Consider the following 9,097-nt stretch of genomic DNA (forward strand, 5'->3'; position numbering starts at 1 on the left):
CGGACCGGGGAATCGTGGGCGTTCGGCATGTGGCCCCACCCACGTGGCTCGTCTCGAATTTCCTCGTGAGACCGGCCTCATCCTGAGGTGCGCCGGGAAGGCCGGGAACCCCTTCCAGACCACGCAGGGGAATCGCCTCTCCTGTCGCGATCAGGAGGGGAGAAGGGGCTCAGAGGAAGCGGTGCCGGGACCCTCGGTGTTCCCCTCGGGGGAACCCGGCGTGTCGGGGGACTTTTGGGGGCCGCAGGAAGGCTGTCAGGGACCGTTTCGCCCTTCAGGGCGGAACAGGGGACTTCCCTTGAGACGCCGTCGCGGGCAAGGGCCTCATCTTGCCAAGAGGTGGGAACCACGTGGTTTTTCTCGAGTTGCGGCGGCATTCTCGAGTTACGACGGGGATCTCAGCCTTCCCATTGGGTTGGCCCTGGGAAGCCCAATCTTCCCCTCGGGTTGCGAGGCAAAGCTGGGGGTTGCGCTCGAGTCACTGCAGGGCCGAAGAGACCTCACCTAAGCGTGTGTCCGGGACCTAATTTTCCTCTCCAGGGAAGGCAGGGATCTGGGGGTTGCATTCCAGGCTCCCCCGGGGAGTCAGGCCTCGTCTCGAGGGGAAGCCAAGGACTCCGCTCTCCTCTCGAGTGGCGACGCGGGTCCTTGGAGCCCCCTGAGCGGCCTCAAGGGAGTCCAGCCTCCTCTTCCGTTTGGAGAGAGGACCCGGGATTGCTCTCCAGCACATGCAGGAAAAGAAGGCCCTCAGCTCGCGAGGACGGGGGCGTCTCCGGGGTTTCCTCGAGCTGCGGCGCCCGTGGGGGTTTTCTCCCGAGGCACAACGAGGATCCCAGGGAGCCTCTCGTGCGGCGCCAGGGAAGTCAGGTCTCCATGCGCGTGGCGGGGGGAGCGCGTCCTGGCTCTCGAGTCACGGGAGGGGACTAGGGCCTCGAGACGCGTTGAAGAAGGACTCTCGAGGTCTTTCTCGGGGGGCGGCGGGAAACCCTCGTGTCCCTCGCCTTCTGCCGGGGACCTTAGGGAACTTCCCAGGGTGCCTCTGAGAGGTGAGGGATCTTGTGGAGGTGGCGGGGCCCCTCGGGACTCCGCTGGGTCTGGCGGAACGGAAGAGGGCCTCACCTCGAGGGGAGGCAGGAACCTCAGGCTTCCTCTCCGTTTCGGACTCCGACCGCAGGGTCCCTGCAGAGTTGCGACAGGAGAATCAGGCCTCGTCTTGTCTGAGGAAGGGAACCCCGCTGGCCTCTCGAGTTGCTCAGGGGATCTCAGGCCCCTCGTCGAGCTGTGTGTGGAACCCGCGGGTCTTTGCGGACGATTCCCGGGGGTGGCAGTGCCCCTTCGTGTTGTGCCTTCACCCACAGGGTTGCCTTCGAAGAGGGGTCCGGGCCTCGGGTTCTTATCAAGAGCGGACCGGGAAATAGGGGGCGTTCGGCATGTGGCCCCACCCACGTGGCTCGTCTCGAATTTCCTCGTGAGACCGGCCTCATCCTGAGGTGCGCCGGGAAGGCCGGGAACCCCTTCCAGACCACGCAGGGGAATCGCCTCTCCTGTCGCGATCAGGAGGGGAGAAGGGGCTCAGAGGAAGCGGTGCCGGGACCCTCGGTGTTCCCCTCGGGGGAACCCGGCGTGTCCGGGGACTTTTGAGGGTCGCAGGAAGGCTGTCAGGGACCGTTTCGCTCTTCAGGGTGCAACAGGGGACTTCCCTTGAGAAGCCGTCGCGGGCAAGGGCCTCATCTTGCCAAGAGGTGGGAACCACGTGGTTTTTCTCGAGTTGCGGCGGCATTCTCGAGTTACGACGGAGATCTCAGCCTTCCCCTTGGGTTGGCCCTGGGAAGCCCACTCTTCCCCTCGGGTTGCGAGGGAAAGCTGGGGGTTGCACTCGAGTCACTGCAGGGCCGAAAAGACCTCACCTAGGCGTGTGTCCGGGACCTAATATTCCTCTCCAGGGAAGGCAGGGATCTCGGGGTTGCATTCCAGGCTCCCCCGGGGAGTCAGGCCTCGTCTCGAGGGGAAGCCAAGGACTCCGCTCTCCACTCGAGTGGCGACTCGGGTCTCTTGGAGCCCCCTGAGCGGCCTCAAGGGAGTCCAGCCTCCTCTTCCGTTTGGAGAGAGGACCCGGGATTGCTCTCCAGGCCATGCAGGAAAAGAAGGCCCTCAGCTCGCGAGGACGGGGGCGTCTCAGGGGTTTCCTAGAGCTGCGGCGCCCGTGGGGGTTTTCTCCCGAGGCACGACGAGGATCTCAGGGAGCCTCTCGTGCTGCGCCAGGGAAGTCAGGTCTCCATGTGCGTGGCGAGGGGGAGCGCGTCCTGGCTCTCGAGTCACAGGAGGGTACTAGGGCCTCGAGACGCGTTGAAGAAGGACTCTCGAGGTCTTTCTCGGGGGGCGGCGGGAAACCCTCGTGTCCCTCGCCTTCTGCCGGGGACCTTAGGGAACTTGCCAGGGTGCCTCTGAGAGGCGAGGGATCCTGTGGAGGTGGCGGGGCCCCTCGGGACTCCGCTGGGTCTGGCGCAACGGAAGAGGGCCTCACCTCGAGGGGAGGCAGGAACCTCAGGCTTCCTCTCCGTTTCGGACTCCGACCGCAGGGTCCCTGCAGAGTTGGGACAGGAGAGTCAGGCCTCGTCTTGTCTGAGGAAGGGAACCCCGCTGGCCTCTCGAGTTGCTCAGGGTGTCTCAGGCCCCTCGTTGAGCTGTGTGTGGAACCCGCGGGTCTTTGCGGACGATGCACGGGGGTGGCAGTGCCCCTTCGTGTTGTGCCTTCACCCACAGGGTTGCCTTCGAAGAGGGGTCCGGGCCTCGGGTCCTTCTCAAGAGTGGAAAGTGAAATTGGGGTCTTTCGACATGTGGCACCACCCACGAGGCTACGTCTCGAACTTCCTCATGAGACCGGCCTCATCCTGAGGTGCGCCCGGAAGGTCGGGAACCCCTTGCAGACAGAGAAGGGGAGTCGACCCTCCTGTCGCAATCAGGAGAGGAGAAGCGGCCCAGATGAAGTGGTGCCGGGAACCTCGGTGTTCCCCTTGAGTGAGTCTGGTATGTCGCGGAACTTTTGGGGTCGCATCAAGGGTGCCAAGTACCGTTTCGCACTTCAGGATGGAACGTGGGACTTCCCTTGAGATGCTGTAGCGGACAAAGGCCTCATCTTGCGATGACGAGGGAAGCACGTGGTTTTTCTCGAGTTTCGGTGGGATTCTCGAGTTACGACGGGGAATTCAGGCTTCCTCTTGTGTTGGCCCAGGAAGTCTAATCTTCCATTCGAGTTGCCAGGGAGACCTGGGGATTGGGCTCCATTCACTGAAGGGCAAACTAGACCTCATCTAGGCTTGTATCCAGGACTTAATGTTCCTCTCCATAGGCGACAGGGATTTGGGGTTGCATTCCATACTCACCCGGGGAGTCAGGCCTCATCTCGAGGGGAAGCAAAGGACTCCACTCTCTTCTCGAGTCGCGACACGTATCTCTTGGAGCCCACTGAGTGGTCTTTGCTCTGTAGGAGAGCTCTAGTGTTCATAAGCCTGTACATAAGTGAACACAGACATTCTGTGTGCATGTTGCTGCATACCCAAAATAGGGCCACAAGGAGCCTCATGCTCTCCATGCGGCGCGGAAGCTGTGCAGCCACGCAGCAGCTGAAGAATCCAACCAATTGCTCTTTTCTTACCTCTGACAGAGCTCACATTGCCGTAGCCCTTGGCACTTTGAAAACACTGGACCCTAACCCCTCTCAAAGTAGGCCTGGGTTCTAGTTCGAATAGAAAGTCAATAGCGGAGCTGAGGACAGGATCGCGGCAGTCATTTATCACACGCTCCTGCAGCCTGCTACTACAGGGACACTAACGCTAGAAGCTAGGAATGTCTTTGCAAGGTGCGCAAAGGACAAGGGAGAACCTCGACCCTGACTCTAGTATTTCAGTCCCCTGAGCAGATCTGAGGTTCTCCCGCTGTAGAAGCTAACCCATTCCTTTCAAATACAGGCTTCCTAACACAGGGCCAGTTGGCTGCTTGCTCTTCCACGAAGCAGGCTTCCTTAACTTGCAAACTGCGAATTCCGCTTAACAGCCTGGAGGAAAATCGCTTCTTGGAAGATTTTTTTCAGAGGCTGTATCCCCGGAGCTGGGGCCAAGCTAGGGGACCCATACTGACAAGGGAAGGCAAAACCACATCCAATGTCTTTGCTCTGGAGGACAGCTTTGGTGAGCCTAAGTCTTTCAGGAATATTTCTGGCTCCAACAGAGTCAAATTCTGTGTGTGAAGCTGCACAGCCAAAATAGGGGAACAGAGAGCCTGATTCTCTCTGTGTAGCTTTGAAGCTGTCATTCAAACAACAGCTTGAGAATCCATACAATGCTCTCCCTTACTGCTAAGAGAATTCTCATTGCTGTCGTCCTTGACAGTTTGTAGAAATCCGCACCCTAACCCTTCTCCAAGTAGGCCTGGGTCCTAGCTCAGAATAACAGGCAACGGCGGATCTGAGGCCAGTAAGGCACAAGTGAGGTCTCACACACTCTTGCAGCCTGATCGTCCAGGAGCAGTAAGGCCTCTTTTTCCCTGTAGGAGGCTCGCTTGCCTTGCCTCCTGTGAACTGCATTTCCCAGCCTGGGCGCAAAGCTGTTCCTGGAGATTTTTTCTCAGGGGCTGTTTCCCTGGACCTGGGTCGGACTTCGGGGGCCCAACTCACAGAGGAAGACAAAACCACATGGACAGGTCTATGCTCTGTAGGAGAGCTCTAGTGAACCTCATCTCTCAGGAACATTCTTGGCTTCTACAGAGACACCTCTGTGCATGAAGCTACACACCCAACATAGTGGCAAAGGGAGTCTGATTCTCTCCGTGGGTGCTGATGCTTTGTGGCAAAGCACCTGCTAAGAATCCATCCGCATAGGCTTCCCTCACCTTGACAGAGGTCTCATTGCTGTAGTCCTTGGCAGTTTGGAAAGAAGCAGACCCTTACCCTTCACCAAGTAGGCCCTTGTCCTTGTTTGAATGGAAAGGCAGTAGCTGAGCTGAGGCCAGTAAGGCGCCAGTCAAGTCTGACATATTCCCGATGCCTGCTCCTTCATGGAAAATAACGTTAGAATCTGGGAATGTCTTTGCAAGGCTGGCAAAGGGCAGTCAGGAACCTCGACCCTGCCTCTGGAATTTCTATCTTCTCAGCACATCTGGCAGTCTCGGTCAGGAGAAACTAACCCATTCCTTGCAAATATAGGCTTCCAAACACAGGCCGGTTGGCTGTCTCTTCTTGACGAAGGAAGCTTGCTTATCCCACCTCCTGTGAACTCCACTTCCCAGCCTGGGTGATAAGAGGTTCTTGGAGATCTTTTCTCAGAGGCTGTTTCCAAGGAGCAGGGGCTGATCCCAGAGACCCACACGCACAGGGGAAGGGAAAACCGCATGGATAAGTCTTTGCTCTCTAGGAGTGCTCTAGTGAACCTCAGTCTATGGGGAATGTTCTTGGCTCCAACGGGGACATCTCTGTGTGGGAAGCTGCATTGCCAACATAGAGACACAGAGACCTGATTCTCTCTGTGCAGCTTTGACGCTGTCGTTCAAACAACAAATTGAGAATCCACACAATGCTCTCCCTTACCACTGAGAGAGTTATCATTGCTGTAGCCCTTCGCAGTTTCTGGAAATCGGCACACAAACACTTCTCCAAGTAGGCCTGGGTTCAAGTTCAGATGAACATGCAATAGCGGAGCTGAGGCCAGTAAGGCACCAGTCAGGTGTCACACACTCTGGCAGCCTGCTCCTCCAGGGACAGTAAGGCCTCTATTTCCCTTCAGGAGGCTCGCTTGCCTTACTTCCTGTGAACAGCATTTCCCAGCCTGGGCGGAAAGCAGTTCCTGGAGATCTTTTCTCAGGGGCTGTTTCCCCGGAGTTGGGGCGGACCTCGGGGACCCAACTCACAGGGGAAGGCAAAACCAAATGGACAGGTCTATGCTCTGTAGGAGATCTCTAGTGAACTGCCGGGGTCCAGCCCCAGCTGATCCAGGGTATTCGAAGCAGAGACGGCGTAGGCGAGGGTCAGGGAACAACTGCTTAATTAAACGTTAATTAAGGATATAAAGAGTAATAAAATGAGGATAGCTCAGTAGGAAAATTCAGTGGAGAAAAGAGGCTGAGTAGCTTGGTTTACGCGGGGGACCAATAAAACTACAAGACAAGAAGCTTGCACCACTTACGTAGGCCGCAGGCGTCCTTCCGTTCTCCCGAAGGAGAGGAGACACTGAGGCCTCCCCGGTCGGATCTTAGAAGCCCAGGCAAAATTAGTAAGCTTGGTGGGTTCCGCGCTCCAGATGGAGACTCAACCAGAGTGAGAGAGAGAAAGAGACATGGGGAGACCAGTATTTCGAGAAACTGATCCCAATTCTTTATTTTCCATGGTCTACTTTTATACACTGAGATGTTATGCAAAAGTCACGTGGGGTCAGCAGTCCTGACTTTTATCAAAGTCAGGTGCTTCATACCAAAGTATACAGAGGTCTTAGGGGTGTTACATCATCTTCTGGCCGGGGGGCCTGCTGACAATTTACGACCCTCTCCTTGTGACAGCGGTCAGTCAACCAGGACACTTATTTCTCCAGGGGTGATTATTCTTAAAACAGACGCCACCCAAATAAAGTTACATTCCTATAGGGTGAGGGTGTAGTGGGTTTTAGTTAAGGAAAGTACTTAGCCTAAGGTCTAACGTGATTTATATCAAAGGTTAATACTTATTTCTTCTATATATTCATTAATGTGTATAAGGGCAGGGGATGTGGAGACTTAGCAGTAAACATCAGCTCAACAAATGAAAAACCCTTCACCAATATGATTTCTAATCAGCCCATTATACTTATACTAATAATTTTCTAAGGAACCTGTTTTTAGAAGGTTTAAAGCATCTCGTGCCTCTCATGGTTGGGAGGCTGTGAGCAATCACATGTGGCCGGACAAGCCTGTCAGGCAGGCTAGAGAAACTTCAGAGGAGTTTGTAGGTTAAAACACTCTTGTCACACCCAGGGGTTTTTATCAACTGGAGCTCTAGGTTAACTCCTTCTCCGAAAGAGGTGGTGGGGGACAGGCCCCATAAAGTCAGAGGTGTAGGTGAGAGCACAAAGTAGTAAGGTAGGCAGGCTCTGGTTATGGGGGTAGATGCTCGAGGATTTCCAGGGGGACTCCTGAGGCTTGATCCCACCTTTGCGTATGTCGAGCCTCCTTCCTCATGACCTTTGCCATGGGCGGAGTGCCTCACTCTGGCCCCCAACAGTGAACCTCCTCTCTCAGGAACATTCTTGGCTCCTATCGAGACACCTCTGTGCGTGTAGCTACACACGCAACGTAGGGGCAAAGGGAGCCAGATTCTTTCCGTGGGGTGCTGATGCTTTGTGGCAAAGCACTTGCTTGAGAATCCATCAGCTTACGCTTCCCTCGCCTTGACAGAGGTCTCATTGCTGTAGCCCTTGGCAGTTTGGAAAGAAGAGGACCCTTACCTTTCATAAAGTGGGCCCTTGTCCTAGTTTGAAAGGAAAGGCAAGAGCTGAGCTGAGGCCAATAAGGCGCCAGTCAAGTCTGACATATTCCCGAAGCCTGCTCCTTCAAGGAAAATAACGCTGTAATCTAGGAATGTCTCTGCAAGGCTGGCAAAGAGCAGTCAGGAGCCTGCACCCTGCCTCTGGAATTACCGACTTCTGAACAGATCTGGAGGTCTCCCTTAGGGGAAGCTAACCCATTTTTCCAAATAGAGGCTTCCAAACGCAGGCCGCTTGGCTGCCTCTTGCTCTCTGAAGGAGGCCTGCTTTCCCGCCTCCTATGAACCCCACATCCCAGCCTCTGGGAAAAGCGGATCTTGAAGATCTTTTCTCAGGGGTTGTTTCCACGGAGCTGGGGCCGAGCCTGGAGCCCCAAACGCACAGGGGAAGAAAAACCACATGGACAAGTCTTTGCTCTCTAGGAGAGCTCTAGTGAACTTCACTCTGTCAGGAACGTTCTTGTTTCCTATGGAGACACCCCTGTCTGTGAAGCTGTGTATCGAACATGGAGACACAGAGTCTGATTCTCTCTGTGCAGCTTTGAAGCTGTCGTTCAAACAACAGCTTGAAAATCCATACAATGCTCTTCCTTACCCGTGACACAGTTCTCATTGCTATACCCCTTGGCAGTATTTAGAAATCCATACCCAAACCCTTCTCCTAGTAGGCCTGGGTCCTAGTTCGGAGAAACACGCAATGGCGGAGCTGAGGCCAGTAAGGCACCAGTCAGGTCTCACACACTCTGGCAGCCTGATCGTCCAGGGAGACTAAGGCCTGTTGTGCCTTGCAGGAGGCTCGCTTGTGTTACCTCCTGTGAACTGCGTTTGCCAGCCTGGGGGAATAGCGGTCCCTGGAGATCTTTTCTCAGGGGCTCCTTCCCCTGAGCTGGGGCGGACCTCAGGGACCCAACTCACAGGGCAAGGCAAAACCATATGGACAGGTCTATGCTCTGTAGCAGACTTCTAGTGAACCTCATCTCTCAGGAACATTCTTGGCTCCTATAGAGACACTTCTGTGTGTGAAGCTGCGTACCTAACATAGGGACACAGAGAGCCTGATTCTCTCAGTTCATTTTGACCCTGTCGTTCAGAAAACAGCTTGAGAATCCATAAAATGCTCTCCCTTACCGCTGAGAGAATTCTCACTGCTGTAGCCCTTGGCACTTTGTAGAAATCCGCACCCAAACGCTTCTCCAAATAGGCCTGGGTCCTAGTTCAGAGGAACAGGCAATGGTGGAACTGAGGCCAGTAAGGCAACAGTCAGGTTTCACACATTCTGGCAGCCTGCTCCTCCAGGGACAGTAAGGCCTCTTTTTCTCTGCAGGAGATTCGCTTGCCTTACTTCCTGTGAACAGCGTTTCCCAGCCTCAGCGAAGCGGTTCCTGGAGATCTTTTCTCAGGGACAGTTTCCCCGGAGGTGTGGCGGACCTCGGGGACCCAACTCACAGGGGAAGGAAAAACCACATGGACAGGTCTATGCTCTGTAGGAGAGGTTTAGTGAACCTAATCTCTCAGGAACATTCTTGGCTCCTATAGAGACAACTCTGTGTGTGAAGCTACACTCCCAACATTGGGGAACAGGGATCTTGGTTC

The sequence above is a fragment of the Bubalus kerabau genome, unplaced genomic scaffold (genome assembly GCF_029407905.1).
Source record: "Bubalus kerabau isolate K-KA32 ecotype Philippines breed swamp buffalo unplaced genomic scaffold, PCC_UOA_SB_1v2 scaffold_27, whole genome shotgun sequence".
Taxonomy (NCBI): domain Eukaryota; kingdom Metazoa; phylum Chordata; class Mammalia; order Artiodactyla; family Bovidae; genus Bubalus; species Bubalus kerabau.